Raw genomic sequence first — 16870 nt, forward strand, 5'->3', positions numbered from 1 at the left:
TGGGATAAAGTTGATGAGCCAAAGAAAGATAAACATCTTACCTCATTTCCGATTTAATAGACTTGAGAAATAAGTATTTACTAGACTTAATCTTTATCACTCAGAATTTGTGAGAGAAAGCTAAGGGGAGCACTATAAGGGATCTAAGTCTTGGTCAGTGGGGTTGTTTTGGTGTGTCTTGCTTATTTAGTCATATAATGAGCCTTAAATCAACCTCAACCATTTCACCTATGAGGTCAAGAAAACTGTAAATGAGCTCCCAGAGAAAGACAAGTCATGTTGGATTGTTAATATGATATACATCACTAATTGCATCTACCCTCAGGAAAATATCTTTAATCAGAGTGTCAGATCCACTTGTGGGATATAAAGGGGAAAGATCATTGGTGCCAATTCTATCTTATTTTGTCCATTACACCTAGTAATTATTCCCTTAAACTTCTTGATGACTTTTTTTCTTTAGCTTTAGAGAATTTAATTTGGTTGAGCCATATGGGGGTACGAATTGACATTTATCAGTTGCCTATCTTATAAATTCGATTCTTCTTTGGGGAGCATCTTAAGAAAGATGGGTGGCAAGATCTGGCCATCCATTATGAAGCCTAAGTGGGAAGTTAATCCCTCTTTGTCACTGACCTAGGTGTGACCCGTCAGATACTTCTCAAGATTTAGGATTTGGCGGAATGACACAAATGCGAAGGTTCAGTTGAGATTTTTTTAAGGTATTTGCAATGAATTCAAGAGTTTGTTCGATATGAGGTAATGAATGTCTAGTCACAGTTTAGTGGGTGTCTAGTGGCTATTACAACAGTGGAGAAATTGTAAGCAGAGTATTTCTGTGGTAGGAATTTGGGCTTTACCTTCTTTGTTTTTTGTTGGAGCTTTTTCACATTTACTGTTGATTCAGTGAGTTATCTGGTAAACTTCTGGTAAATTCTTATTTGCTCAAGTTAACCAGTCAGTTTCTTTCTTTTTTAACTCAGATCCTGATGGTGCAGTTTGTTAAGGTGATTTGAAATATATTGTCTGTAAATTATTTCTGTTAGACCACAAACTTGAATAAAGAAGTGACCAGAGCAGATTTGTGATTTAGAAAAATCACTTGCACAAGAGTATGGATGATGGACTGTAGGGGTCAAAGCTATAGGGTTGAATATAATTAAAAGACTATTGTTATTAAGTGTCAGGAAGGATTAATAGGAGATTTAAGAATTCATAGCCTTTGGGGATGATTTCAGAAGTAAGGAGAGAGGCAGTAAAGAGAGCACAGGAGGACTCTCAGGTGTTCTTGCATAGCTTTTTAATATACTGGCAAAAGATAATCCAGTGAGGGAACTAAGTAAAAAGTGAAAACAAGTTGGAAGAAAAGCTAAGCAGAGTAGTATGTTAGAAGTCAAGAGTGGAAAGAGTTTCATGACAAAGGGAGTGATTCACCATGTCCAACAACACAGAGAACTTTAAGAATTAAAATTAGAAGTCAGACACAAGGTGGGCAGGTTGGAGGGTACCAGTGAACTGAGAGCAGTGCAGGTGCAGTGACAGGGTTGGAAGCGGCCTGGATTTGGAGGTGAGTAACTTGACAAAATGAATGCAGGTTACTTTTCTAATAAGCTTGGCTGAGAGAGTAAGAAGAGAGCAGATGTTATTGAGCAATTTGAAAAATAAAGAAGCCATTGCTTAGAGACACAGAGTAAAGAAAGCCCAAGAAAGTTAGAAAGTGGAGCAAAGCCATGATTTTGAGACAAATTATTTCTCTGAATCTCATCGGTGAAAGTAGAACAGTAACCACATTACATGATGTGTATGAAAATAGTGATAATGTTAGCTAAGCTCGGTGCTTGATATTTTAGACTGCACTGTCTTGGTGCCCCTATCATGCTAATTGACTTTTGCTATTTCTTTAGTTTCTCCTCTGAACTCTGGTCTCTTTGGAGGATTATATTCATATGGATTATTTTCACAGTTGCATTCCCAGCTCTTGGGATATTGCTTGCATACATAGATTCTCTACCTACCTTTGTTGAATGAGGAAAATCAATGAATGTTTAACCTGGTGGAAATGTATTAAATATTAGTTTCTTCTCTAAAATGTTTCAGCTTTTTACAGATCCCATTTAAAACATTAGTCTTTATTTGTCTCAGCTCCCCATTTTAAGTTTCCTTCCTATGGAAGAAAAATTTGCCAGAGTCAATTATACATTCTGTAAGGATTTAAATGTGTTTTTCCATGAGATAAGATATAAAAAGTTACTTTTCGTTTATTATAACCTTAAGGAAAACAGGAATGGAAGATTTTAGTGTATGGAAATATGCAAAATATAATTAGGGCATGCTTTATATTACTGAATTATAACTTTAAAGCAAATGTTTAATACTGTTATACTCTCTTGCTTCCATCTCTGCAATCAAAGCAAACCAAATATTTCTGGCATGTTACTGTCTTTATCACTGTAAAATTAGAGAATTATAAGATGTATCAAGAGATCATCTAATTTAGTAATTGCCTCCAGCCCCATGCTATTAAAAATACTTAAGAATATATATATTTTTGCAAATATGAATAATAGTGAAAACTTTTAAAGGAAAAAAGCCAAACTTTTAAAGCCAAAGTGGGGAATGTTTCTCTCTCTCTCCTGTTGTTTTTAAATTCTAGTGTTAAAATTATTTTTAATATAGTACAACCTAAGAAGTTAATTATAAACTTATTATGTTATGGCTTATTTCCAACTGTAAAACTAAAAAAAGAAATGAATTAATACAAAATAATAAAACCAATAAAAAATTAAATGAACATCGTGACTTTAAAGCAATAATGTTATTTTAGCAATAGCGCAGTCCTCTCATAGGCACAGTCTTTGCAGTTCACCATGTTTATGTTTCTGTCTGCCCTAATGCCTCAATTCTCCCGCTGCTTTCTCCATCATACATATATTTCATAATGCTCACTTTCACCATCATTCAACTTTCACTAGGTGCTAATTTATCCATGTCTTATATCTCCCAGTTTTCTTTTCTTATTAGCCACTATGGTCAAATACTACATGAGGGAGATGGTATGACAATGCAAATTCAGTCCCTGAAGTGTGGGTCAGGAACTTGATTCAAGTTGTCATTTTGATGTTCATATTGATCATTCAGATTGTCCTGAAAACAAAAATAAGTCCAAAATTATTTTCATTAAAAAACCATAGAGACTCTTTCATTTGAGAAATATTGATTTTGTAATATCTTGGGTAACCTGTTTAATATCCAAGGCAATTATAAGATTGTACTTTAATTCTAATAAAAATCTTATATCAAGTTTATCTCCACTTTTACTATAGATATTTTAGCTTTATGCATTTTATGTTTATTGTTATTCCTCATTCTCCCTTCATTTTTTTGTTATATAATCTCGGTTACTTTAATGTTCTTAAGCTCTTATTTTCACCCCCTTATAGTTCCTCCCTTATTTTGTTTGCATTTTCTTTCTATTATCTTCTGTTTTCCCACCACCTCTGTGAGATTTCTAGACTGCCAAGCTGTTGTGCAATTTTAAAATCCAATCTTGCTTGCATAATAGTGTGCTGCTGGCCTGTTAGTACTCATCAGGTACTTTTAGAATAAAACTTATTTTAGCTTTTTATAACATTTAATTTTTAAGAGCATTATGATATTACTGGCGTAGTCATATTGGAGTACTTGAAATTGTATTGCTGTCTCTACTTACTGCTACTGTCATTCAGTTTCTATATATTTTTCTTCTGGATAGTTCGTTTTTATAATCCATTCAGTAGGTGTTCAATATTTTTGTGAATGTCAAGCACAAAGAGGACATTATGCATGATATAAATTCATGCCTTCTGAGCAATGCCAGCACAGTTTTCTTTATCCTCTGAGTAGAGACATGGAAGCATTTTTTTTTAGTCAAATAATTTTTAATATTATATGCTACCCTATTTTAAAAATCACTTTAGTTTTTAAATGACTTTTTTTTTTCTGAAAAACCAAGAGAGTGAGAGGAGAATCTGAAGAAAAATCAAAATAGCAACAACAAAAAAATTTCTCTCATTAATAAAGTCCTTAAACACTGAGCAAATTCAAAATATAAATGCTTTCTAACAATTATAAACTTACTTTGCAATGAATGCATGGACATAAAACATACAGAGATGAATGTAAATACTAGAAACTTGAATCATGCAGGAAGAGGATGCTGCTCTACTAGTCACAAAGCAAATCTTTTTGAGTTTAGGGCACCTTAAAGTGTCAAATCCATTCCAGTCTTATACCCTTATGTGAGTGATACATGTATTTTACAGAAGATGTCAAGTGGCAATCTAGAAGTCACAACTGATATTTAGGGCACTGAGTTTTATTTTTAGTGTTTTTTATATTGAAGTATAGCACACACACAGAAAAGTGCATAGATCTTTAGTGCACAGATTGATACGTTCTCACAAACTGAACACACCTGTATAAGCAGCATCCAGATCGAGAAATAGAACATTAATACTACTGCAGAAGCAACTAAAGTCTTTAAGGAGCATGATAACAAGATTAGATTGTGTGCTTTTGAAATTAATAGCGGAAATAAACTAGATTTTAGCAGGAGTCTAAGAAGAGGAGATGATGGTCTAAATTAAGATAGTATCTTTAAACAAGAGGTGAGAAAACATTTAGTGTCAACTATAGATAATTTTTTATGGAGAAATGTGGAGAATTGGCTAATGGGCCTGAAAGTATTTTTCTTAAGAACTTGATTTACTAAGTACAAGAAAATAAAAAATTTAGGATGTGTCTTTAGCATTCATGAGGTTTTTAAAAACTTAATGTCCAAATCAATGCAAAAAAAAAAAAAATTTGCCTTAGGAAAACACACTCAGAAGAATCTTCAGATAAGAAACTTTCAAACAAGGGAAATTCAGTAAGGATCCCATCAGATCCTTACTATGAATTCACCTCTACAACATAATCAACAGTCATTATGAATCCCGAATTAAGATAATTAAAGATACTTAATTATCTTTTAAATTTTTTTCCTGCAAAAATTATGAGCATTGAGAACGTGTCAGTCATCTGTTCCAGTTAATTTCACAGGAAGAGGGGAATTGAAGCCCAGCAGATGGTGCAACCTTTGCTCTGAAGGGTAGTGTGGGTTAAATAGTCAACTCTGTGGGTACCTGTCTTTTTGTTTTAAACTCACTGAGAGCAGTGAAATGATTGGTCCCAACTATTCACCCTATCATATTTACCTACTTGTAAGGCAGAATGGTATGGTGGCAAGAGTATCAGGCTAGGGAATAGAAGATATTCATTCTAGTACTTTCAGATCCTAACTATCTGATCTTAATCAAATCTTTCAGTTCTTAAAAAATATCAACAAGGAAGTTGAATTAAATGTCTTATTTTTCTCTCTCAGTATATCACTGAACTTGCTCTAAGGTTTGTTTGCTTTGTGTGATCCTCAAAATGTTATAAACCTTTTGGAGTTTCAATTTTTTCATCTTTAAAAAAATAAAATTTATCTTAGGATGCTGGTAAAAATCAAATATGATTAAGGATTTTAAGATAATTTAATTCTACTATGTTATCTAAGTTATGTAAGTTATCACTGATTATCATGCTCCACACCCCCTTACTTCAAACCCTTCTTCATATTCTCTCAGTAGATGAAGGTCAAGTTTTCCTTTTCCTAAGAAAATTTAGTCATGGATTTATTGAAACATATCTTATTCACAAACATGCTTATGAATTGAAATCCTGTAGTAGTCGCTATCAGCAAGATTTAAAATGAAATCTAAATGTTCAAAGCACTGTGCCCAAACTGAAGAGTAAATCTCCAGACTGTTTATTGAGAAGTATGACGTGTACTGTTACCTTATTAACTGGGTTGCACTTTGTGTTCAGAAAGCTTGGTCGATGCTTACCATCCTCACCACTTGTGTGTAGAGAAGACTTATAAACCAAAAACTAAATAGCTAAGTAAAATTTACCACTGCTTAGGTCTTTTAAATGTATCTCGATCTAGAAATATTTTGATGAAAATGTTATTTTCTGGCTTTTCTTAAATACTTCATGGCTCTCCAATAGTTCACAGCAATTGTTTGTGGGTACTTCATCTATGGGAAATATTGCTGTGAATACTTCCTTTCATGGTATGCTGCTGAAGAAATTTTGTAAAAGAGATGGGAAGAAAATGGGTATTGAGTTTATTCTTGATATCACATATTATCTTTTGATCTTGTTGCAGCTGTGCAAAATGTATTTCCATTTTAGAATTGAAAAGATTGGGGCTCAAAGGGGTAAGTTTCCTATCGGTAGGAAACTTGCTTGATATTAGGTCACAACCTTCTTTTAGAGTTTATCTTTTGTCCTGTTTGGCAAAAACAGAAAGGTTCTATTTAGAACCTCTCCATGCTGGTACTAAAAAAGTATCTCTCTTTCCTTGTGTTTTCTATGTTAGAGTTCCTAATTTGTATAGTATAAAATTGGCAGGTAATTATTTTCATTATCAAATAATGAACGATCCATATCATTGGAAAGGTTTAATACATTAATGCATTCAAATCCGCTTTTAAAAATAATTTATATGTATGTGTACACATACACATCTATATGATATATAATTACATATCTATAATTTATAAGATATATATATAATACCTATATAACATAACTTCTGTTTTATATATATAATTTGTAGGTCTAACTTCAAATTAGCATATTCAGTTTTGCTCAAAAATACAAATTTTTTAGAGCCTTAAAAATTGAGAGGGCAATTATACTTATGTAAATTCAAAAGCTGCATCAGGAAACTTGGCTACAAATGTATATTCCTTTAGAGCCAGTAGCACATTGTCATTAGTTGCTAACTACATAATCATAAGATTAGGAGTGTGAAGTCATTTCTTTTTAAAAGCCTCCAAATAAACTTAAATATATAATCAAATACGGCAGTAAAACTAGCAACAACATAATTTTAAGATACTCAAGGCATATGCCGTAACTGTACAGTGTGTCAGCGATGCCAACAGCACATATGGTGTGCTTGCTTGCCTCTCTGTGGTGTCTCCCTGTTATTGGCAAAAGCAACAGCACATCACAATTCAATTCACAAACACGGTACTTACATACATACTTCATGACACACATGCATTATGTAATGAGGTGCTACCTTTAAATGGTTGTGATAAGACTAGGGCAGTTCTTTAGTTCTCATTTGAAGACTCGTGGAGAATATTATCTTTAAAGATTTATTTCTCTTTAAAGAAAATCCAAACTCTCCACCTTGGCTGAGAATGTCCTGCATGATACAGTGTTTTCTTACCTTTTTTTTTCTCTTTCTGCTTTCCTCTGTGCTCCAGCCAAACCAGACTCCTTTTAGTTCTTCCAACATACCACGCTTTTTATACCCTGTGCCTTCTTAGTAAAGTGCACTTGACAGTCTGCCTATATTAACAAGGTCTAATTTCACAAGCATTAGGAGTCCTTGCTTTATATAGACATTTAATAAAATGTCATATTTTATTGACTAGATGAAGCACATTATTTTTTCTAAATTATTAGGAAGTATTTTAAATGTGTTCCCTTCCTTTGATGTTGTCTACTTGCTTAGAGAAGGAGCTGAAAATAGGTCTTCACCTAAGTGATAATTAATCCCCACAGAAGTTAAAAGTGATCATTTATTTTTGTTTTTATTCATTGAGAAGCCCAAATATGCAGAAAAGCTTTAGAAGCTTTTTTTGTTTGTTTGTAAACATGACAGAAAGAAAAAAAGATCTCTCAGTAATGCAGGAGTATCTTTCAGTAAATACAATGAAAATTCACTGGAGGGGTACTATGTGAGACCAGGACCTTCTATGAGGCAGAAATCATCATAAAGTCCTCTGTTAAAATGACATTCACGAAGACCTCTGTGTGTTCTGCTTCTTTCTATTCCAGTCTTTGAGCAGTTCTAGAGCTTAAGGTCTCCACAGAACTTATCCTAGAGAAATGTCAAATGCATTTTCTTTCATCAGTGTAGCAGCTTTATTGTAAGGTTACATGTGGGGCAACCAGACAGAGGCAGAATTGTAGTGGTTGTGAGTGGAGGTTCTGATTCTAGTTCAGATTCTAGTATAAGCTTAGCCCTGTACTTCCTAACATTGTGGGCCTCAGGCAAGTTTGCTCATCACTAAAATAGGGATGTTAATGGAACCTTCAACATTAGGGAGATACAAGAATTAAATGAGTCAATGATTTTTAAGCATAGTACTTGGGACACCGTAAATACTTGTCGGGTGCTCTTGTTTTCATTAAACGTTGCTTTCTTAAACTGAAACTTCAGAATTGCTCTTGGAGAGAGAAGGGGCTAATTTTTGGAGCATGGTTTAATTGGTGTGTTTGATGGGTAATGGGGAAAAGATTCTCTGGTCATAGACTGGATGGCTAAGCTAAGAGAAAGACGTAGCTCTAAGAAATTACAAGGGTTTAGGGGCTTTGAGGAGGAAATCAGGAGATGAAAGAGAGTCTAGAAACCACAGGATGCAGGACTTGCGTAGAGAAGATAATGAGTAGAATTTATTTTATGATAAGAGCTGTCGAAGGACTTTAAGAATAGAGATGCCTAGTATTTAAGTTATTTGCTGTAATGTATCATTCCAGCTAGTTCCAGATTTTAATAAAGTTGGCCATACAAATACCCCAGAATGTGTGGTACTTTGAGGAGTTGGGGGAGTGCTCAACTAGGCAGAAAAAGCACAACAAAGCTGAGCAAAATTTAGGGTTTAGAGAGAGAATATAGCATAGGTGGGAACCCAAAGCTAGGGCTGAGGAGAAGACAATAAGACATTATTGTTACCCCCTAAATTGATCTTTTGGGAGAGAAGCAGGGTTTCTGATGACAACTGAGATGAAAGTATATCAGCCAATTTTTACTTATCTCTTGGAAAACTGGCGACTCAATCCAGTTGGAGTTCTTGGTGGCAGTTTACGGTATTATTAATGATTTGGTAACTTTAGGCCTCAGGATACTAGGAACCTGGAAATTTTAGGGGAATTGGATCCTAAGGCTTTCAGGAATAGAGGACAATCTTTCTCTTTACTTGTTCTGTCTCTGTCTCCATCTCTGTCTTGTCTTGCTCTCTGCCTCTTTCTCTCTCACACACACACACACACACACACGCATGACATTGCTACTTTTCTCTCTGCTTTTCTAGACTATCTCTACCATCTAGCTACTCTTCCTCACTCATATTTTATATTTATTTATAACTTTTGCCTGTGCTTACTTGTGAATCTTTCAATGCATGTTTCAACTTCTTTTCTACTCTTCCATTGGGAATTTCCTAGTTCAATGTTCAAGAGAGAGAATCTAATTGTACTAGCCCACATTTTCAAGACAAGCCTGTGAATGGACATCCTGTGTCTGAATTCTACATGGTGCAAAGTGACTGAGGACAGACTGGCACCAGAACACAAGTCTGGTACAGACTCTAGAATTAATATTACATTTGCAGATGTCATTTTTTCCCCCTACTGAATCGATGTAATTAAATCAGACTTTCTGAAATTGGGACACATTTAACTGTTTGCAATTAATTTTTGTGGCCTATGGCATATTTTAGAATAATGCATTGAACTCAAGTGCGTTGGTTGGACTTTTGTATTCTTGGTGGAAGTTAATAGCCTTGGTTCAAGCTTTCCAATAAAGACTACTCTTGTAAAGACAAAACAAATGACTCAGCCCTGTAAGACTATTCCTAGGATGAATGCTAAAAATAAGCAGGTAAACAGCTGAACACTTCCCAGTCCTTTCTGTTCATGCATTGCAAGAGAGACACCCGGGAATCATTATCTGTTTCCTGTCCTCAAAACAGAGCCTGCATTTTAAAAAACTGAGTGACAAGCAATCTGGCCTATCCATATGACCATATTGTTCTCATCCCTTAATTAGGCTAGTCCTCACCATGCTGATGAGGAAACAGATGCATGAAGCAGCAAATTACCTTCATCTCGCCTCTGAACAACAAAAAAAAGACGCAGCATTTAATTGTCTCATTTGAACTTGGGTGATTCAAAAGCAATAAAGTGGAAATATTCAAGAAGGGAGCATTGCTTTTTAAAAACACCTTTCCTTTTCATTTAAAAGTCACCACAGAATGTAGATTTGAATTATAAGAACTTGGCAACTTTAGTTGGAAATGATTACTTCTTATTAAAATACTTAATAGCTAGTTGGTTTATTAATTGGCATGTGGATAAATAGAGATAAATGTAAAGTAGTTATGGTCCTGAGGGTATACTGAACATTATCTGCCACACCTCGTTCTCAGTCAAATTAATTGTAATGCTTTTGGATTCTTTATCTGATTATATTGGAGGTATCATTTTGCATAGCTATTAAAGTGACAGAAGTATAGAGAGAAAAACAAGTGCCAGAGATGAACTAATGAGAACCAATCAAACTACCTGACAGGTAGACACAGACAATCTTTCAGCTTTGGTTTTTGCCTTCCAGTTTGAACTCTGTCAGTTTTATTCATATCTCTGTGATTTCTAGTCTCTTACAAAGTTTTGAGTAGTTATTATTTTTAGCTAAGATTTATTAGATAGTCCTAAATTGAGAAACATACTAAGTGTTTTGTGTAGATCATCTCATTTAATCTTTTCAGCTACACGGTAATAGAGCATTACTATACAATTTTATAGGTAAGGAAACTGAGGCTTAGGGATGTAGAACACATAAAAATCAATATTTCAAAAGCCATTCTGAAAGCACAATTAGAAGCAGAAAAAATAATTAAGATCCTCATAATTGAATGTAGACTTCTAAAGTGATATCATCTTTAGATTTTGCTTTGTGGAGAAGTCATTCTCTGAGAGTTATTTTGTGCATATGTGGCAGTTTTCAAAGAATATATTTAAAATAATGTTTGAAGCTCTGTGGGTCTGAGGTAGGAACGTATTTTTATAGTCTTTAGTTGCATATTTATAAAACTTGCAAATTCGCGTTAATGAATATGTGAAGGAAGTCATGTCTATTGTTTATGTAGTGTGGGTCTTCTGCATCTTTTCTCTCAAGTTCTCAGATGTGCAACAGGGTCTTCAGGGAAGAACTCAGATATACAAGCTGAACAAATATGCTATGAAATGCTTTTTAGAAATTTTTAGAACTACTTATCATATTTGCAGTTTAATGTGAAGCACCATGAATCAGCCCAGCCAATACAAACTATTGTATTAAACTGGGCAGAGGAGAATGAGAATACTATCTATTATCAGGATGGTCCTTAAAGTCCCCATACCATTTTTTTTTTCACAAAATACTGCTATACAACCTTAATTTGACAAATTCTTCTTAGGCACCTAATATCTGCCAGGTATACTGGTGATAGAATGTGGAACAAAGTAGATATCATCCCCAACTCAAATTTTCCAATCTAGTGAGGGAGGCTAATCTTATTAATTCATCTCACCAAAAGCTATAAATTACAAACTCAGCTAAGTACTCAAAAGGAGAAGTATATTGAGAGACATTAAAAGTGTGTGTGTGGGGTGTATGTGCGTGCGTGCGTGCGTGCGCGCGCGCGTGTGAGTTTGGGGAAGGGGTAGCTTGTTTTAATTTATGGAGCCAAGTAATAATTCTACACATCAGTAATGAAGTAATATTTGAGCCAAAATATGGAGGATGTAGGCAAAGAATAATTGTGATAGATACACAGTCTGATTTTTATTTTAAAGATTCCTCTGACTGCATTGTGGAGAATGGATTGAAAGAAGGCATGAGAGCCTGTTAACAATAGTTCAGGCCAGAGATGAAGCTATCAGACTGAGTGATGAGTGAAGAAAAAAAAACTAGGGCAAAGAAGACAGATTCCAAACCTGGGATGTAGAATTGATAATACAAGTCTTATTGTTTTTATTGGACTAAAAAATAAGCTCCAATAGCATTTTGTTCTGAAAACACACTCATTCATGAGACTAAAAAGCAGATATTTATACATTTTTCATCATGTTATTAATTCATATAATAAAATTTGATTGTGTGTTTTTGTGTATTACTATGTGAGTTGCAAAATAATTCCCACTTCCTTTGTATGAGCTCATCGAACATAAGAGATGCAAAAACAGGTAATAGTACAATAACTGAAAAATAGAGTTATTCCAATGATATTATTATGGGAGTCCTTAACCTAGCTTAATTACACAGAGAAGAATTGCTGGGGAAGGCGGCATTAGATATGAGTATTTGAGGAATTGATCAGCAGATGAGACTTTCCCGGAAGAGGGAAAATGAGAACAAGACAGGAAGTGGGAATTTTCATGGTTTGCTTAGAGACTGTAACAGATTTTATAGAGGCTAAAGGGCATGGGAGGCAGGACTGGCTATGTAATTTTCAGGGCCCAGCGCAAGAAGATGCAGGGCTCCTTGTTAAAAATTGTTTACACTTTCAAAATGGTGACAGGAGAATAGTAGAGAAGCATGGGACCCTTCTAAGCAAGGGGCAGTGTATATGACTGCACAGGTTACATGTCCATGATGGGAGGTGCCAGAGGAAAGTCAGGTATGTGGATAATAAAAGAGAAACAAGAATTAAGAAGATTTTCAGGCCTTGTAGTTTGAGTGCTTGGGAAATTTTGATGCCACCAATAAAAATAGAGGCTACAAAAAGGAGATGGGCCAGGTGTCAGAGGATGACGACTAGTTTATATTTTGGTAAGTCCAACTTAAGGTGTCTGTGGAGAGTTCTATTAGAAATACCTAATTAGCAGACAGCTGAACATTAAGAACTTGAATTTCTTGAGAAAGGACAGGGCTGGAGAGTTTTGTGGATATTGAAATTATGAGAGTAGAGGAGTTAATCAAGAAGACAGATGAGTATCAGGCCAAGGACAGAACGCTTAGGGACCCCAACATTCTCAGAAAGTTTATTTATAGAAATCTTTAATATGTAGCATGATTTTCCAAAGCATACACCCTCCAACGCCCACCCCAAGGCTCATGGTAAGTTTTAGCATGTCACAGGTTATTTCTTTGGCATCTGAGATACTAATACCATACCATGGTGGTCATTCCAGTAATACTAATTTCAATTAAAGCTTTTTCTGCCAACACAATATGAAGTTCATACCAGTGTGCCTACAGGCATGGTCAGTGTCAGTTTCAGTAACCAGGAAATTAGCTATTTTGAGGCTTATTACTCTTGTAAGTTTCCTATATTAACAAGTTTTAATTAAACAATAATTTACTAAACTCCTATTTGTAAGTGTACTATATTTGTGATATCACTTAACAAATACTGTAACAAATCACTCTACTGCCTGTATTTTTGGAGGCACATTTGGCTATCCATTGTCTTTTTCCATCACCTAGGTCAAATTTAATATTTTCTCTAGGGCAATTAAATGGAAATCGTGATACCAATAAAATAATTGAAAAATATTTTTATTTTGTATTTTATGATTTTCAAACTTCTATATTCTATTTCATTAAGTATTAAAGTATAATTTTAAGAAATTTTCTACACTGGATTAACTTTTATTAGCTATTATAAAATGCTCATCAAAACTACCTCTTTTTTTCTATTCAGAATTAGTGATAATATTGACACAGATACTTCAATTTCATGTTATGAGGTTTTTTCACAATAGTAACAGCTCTGAATAGATTTTAATAGATACTATTTAGTTAATTCAAAATTTTACTATAAACTCATTAGATTTTCTTTATGTACTCTGAGAAAAGGAAATGCTAAATAAATGAAAATTCCAATATTACTAAGCTGTAGTTTTATCCATATAACAAAATTAATATGATAGTTTTATTCCCAAATCATGAAAAAAGTTGATAATATTTTAGAGTAATCAGTAAATACTAATCTTATTACCCTAGCCGTTGTGCTTAAGTATACTCTATGGTTAATAATAGTTGAAAAAGAAAATTAAAAACTAAGTAACAATGTCATTATGTAGTAGGCTACACAAAGCTATTGTCTATGCTGTGGGAAAATCTATTTCACGTTTTTTAGTTTCTGAATTTAATTATCACATTTTTTTTTAGAGTCATTACCCAGATCTCATGATGTAAAACAAATTTTCACTTTGTCAAAATGCATTTAGGGCTCTATTATGAACTGATACTGCATTTTGGAAAATGGCATGTGTGGAAGCCTCTTTTTATGTGCCAGCCTTGGCAGAAAGGATAAATATAATATTACTCACCTTGTTTCTCCATTGCTGTGATTATCAATGTATCAGTAAGAACAACTCATATCCCCTGAACCTGTCAGAAGAAAAGATGAAATAATTTTAACTACAGAATAATAATTACCATTTTCCAAAGTAATTAGCTATGTTGCATGTTGATACTTAATACTATTTTATGTATGTATACGTACACACACAGAACAAAAATAAATGCTATCTGAGTTGACAGGCCTATGCTTTTCTATCTACCTGGTTTAGTAAGACAATATACTATTGTATTTTTAACTTTTTCAATCTTATGTAGACCTTTATTTCCTTTTATATAAACTAGCATGAAAAGCGACTTAATGAAGAAAGAAGATTTTGCAACAAATGGTTTAAGGGATAGGATTTTTTAAAAATTTATTTTAATAAAATTTAGGTATATAAATATATTTGCTAAAATATTAACTAATGTGTATTAAATTTAATGTCTTTTTATCACCTGTCCTCTAGCTCAATTTTACTCGATGTATGGTCCACAGATTGGTGCTGGTCTTTTGTAGATAAGTACAAAGATTGAGAGTAAGCATTTAGAAATTTTTATATTTGACATTACTGTGACATCCAAGCATATCATCATTTTTATAGTAGTTTATTTTTTCTAGTAATTATATGTTTTGAAAATAAAGTAGAGTGGCAGTTGAAACTAAACCAAACAATCTATTTCTTTAGCATAGATAGTTTCTTTCCATTTATATATTCTCTACCTCTTAGTATTTGTCTTCATTAAAAATAACTTCATGTGGGTGATTTTTTTTATGGAACTCCAGACTTCTCAAATTAAATACTTTATCTTCTGCCTTTTTATTTATAAGAAGTAAAAGAAATCAAGAAGTAATAGTGCAAAGGAAAAGAGAAACTTCGGAGCCAAGTAGATCTGGATTCAAATTAGCTATACCACTTTCTAGCCGTGGAATTTATTTCTATTTTCTGAGCCCCTGTTTCCTTAACTGTACAATGAGGACAGTAATATCTACATCAAAGAGTTGTTGGGTCAATGTATATTTTAGGTTTCAGTGTACTTTAGCTCCCTCTCTAGCCCTACCTTTTCTCTTCAGTAGGCAAGTTGAATGAATAAAAGATTTTTGTGGATATACTTTTCTTAATGTACTATACCTAGTTATTAAAACAAACCTACAATTGATAAGCTTGAACACTAGTAATTTATTTTGAATATATATGACTAGCATAGGTTAGATTTGGCATTATTAAATATTTAACAAATTAAACATAATTTTAAAGTGATAGTCAACATACAAATGGATTTCCTGATTTTTGTAACAGAAATAGAATTTACTTACGGTAGAGATTCTCAAGTGCCAGTAACATTGTCTCTAATTTAAGACAGGGGAAGTGACAGACAACAGGTGTTAATATCTCTCTTTTATCTTTAACTGACAGGCTTTTTGTTTATGTTTTTTTCTGACAGGCTCAGGGGATAATTGATTGTGGTCTAGATCTGCTATTGGGTATCATCGAAATAGAATAATTGTAATAATCGGTAAATTGTTAATGCCAACAACACTGCTAGAATGCATATAGCATTATTAAATTACTCTAGCAGTGTTATTAGCATTATAAATTACCAGTAAAAGAATCTATGTATGCAAAATGCAACTTCGAATCCCTTTTATTTCTGCCCCAGATAAAATAACTACAACAGTAATAGGTGGAGAAGGAATAGATCATTTTAGAAAGCGGCTACATGTTTCATTTATATTATAGTGACAGATTTTTGAAACAATCTGGTTCTTATGCCCAAAGGAAATGAAAACAGAATAACAAAGAGGTATCTACACTTCCATGTTCACTGCAGCACTATTTACAATAGCCAAAATATGGAAACAACATAAGTGTCCATCAGTGAATGGATAAAAAAGATGTAGTATATGCACACACCACATTGGTACGAAGGTACAAACTTTCAGCTATACAATGAGTAAGTTCTGAGGATCTAATATAAAACATGGTGACTATTGTTGAAAACACTGTATTACATAATTGAAATTTGCTAGAGAGTACAACTTAAATGTTCTCAAAAAATAAAAATGTGAAGATTCATGTGTTAATTAACTAGATGGTAGGAATCCTTTCACAGTAAAATGTGTATCAGATCACCATGATGTACACTTTAAATACCTTATAATTTTATTTATTAATTATACTTCAGTAAAGCCGGGGACTGGCAATCAGATCTTTCCCATTTTAGTACCTAGGTTATTTCTTTATAGAGATGGGAGAGAAAGACTGCTTTGAAAAGGAAAACCATGACATTGAAGTAGACCACACTTAATTTAAGTATTGCAGAGATCTTGATTTATTAGTTGTACTATTAGTAGTGATAAAATAGCAAGAATATTTTAACAAATTCTTAATTATAGTAAATTATTGTATTTCTATATTAATCATGAATTTTCTCAGGACTATAATGTTATATATGTTAACATAAAATGAATATTGGTTATTTTAAATATCTGCTTAATATGACTCAAATTTACTTATTTTTACTCTATGTTAAAGTTACATATTAGTCTATTTTTCTCTTTGTAATCAGTTTAACCAAATATAAATACTCAATTATTTGCATTCAGTTAGGTTTATAGACACATATTTTAAAAATCTATTTTTAATTATAGTAATATGGAACTAACCCTGTTTA

The 16870-nt window shown here is 33.3% G+C and overlaps 1 protein-coding gene across 1 annotated transcript in view; it reads left to right on the forward strand.

Moving 5' to 3' along the window:
* ERBB4 (erb-b2 receptor tyrosine kinase 4) overlaps positions 1 to 16870 on the forward strand; it is a 1016037-nt gene that overhangs the window by 52323 nt on the left and 946844 nt on the right. The window lies entirely within an intron of this gene.

Source organism: Pteropus vampyrus, unplaced genomic scaffold (genome assembly GCF_000151845.1).
Source record: "Pteropus vampyrus isolate Shadow unplaced genomic scaffold, Pvam_2.0 Scaffold42, whole genome shotgun sequence".
NCBI classification, from domain to species: Eukaryota; Metazoa; Chordata; class Mammalia; order Chiroptera; family Pteropodidae; genus Pteropus; species Pteropus vampyrus.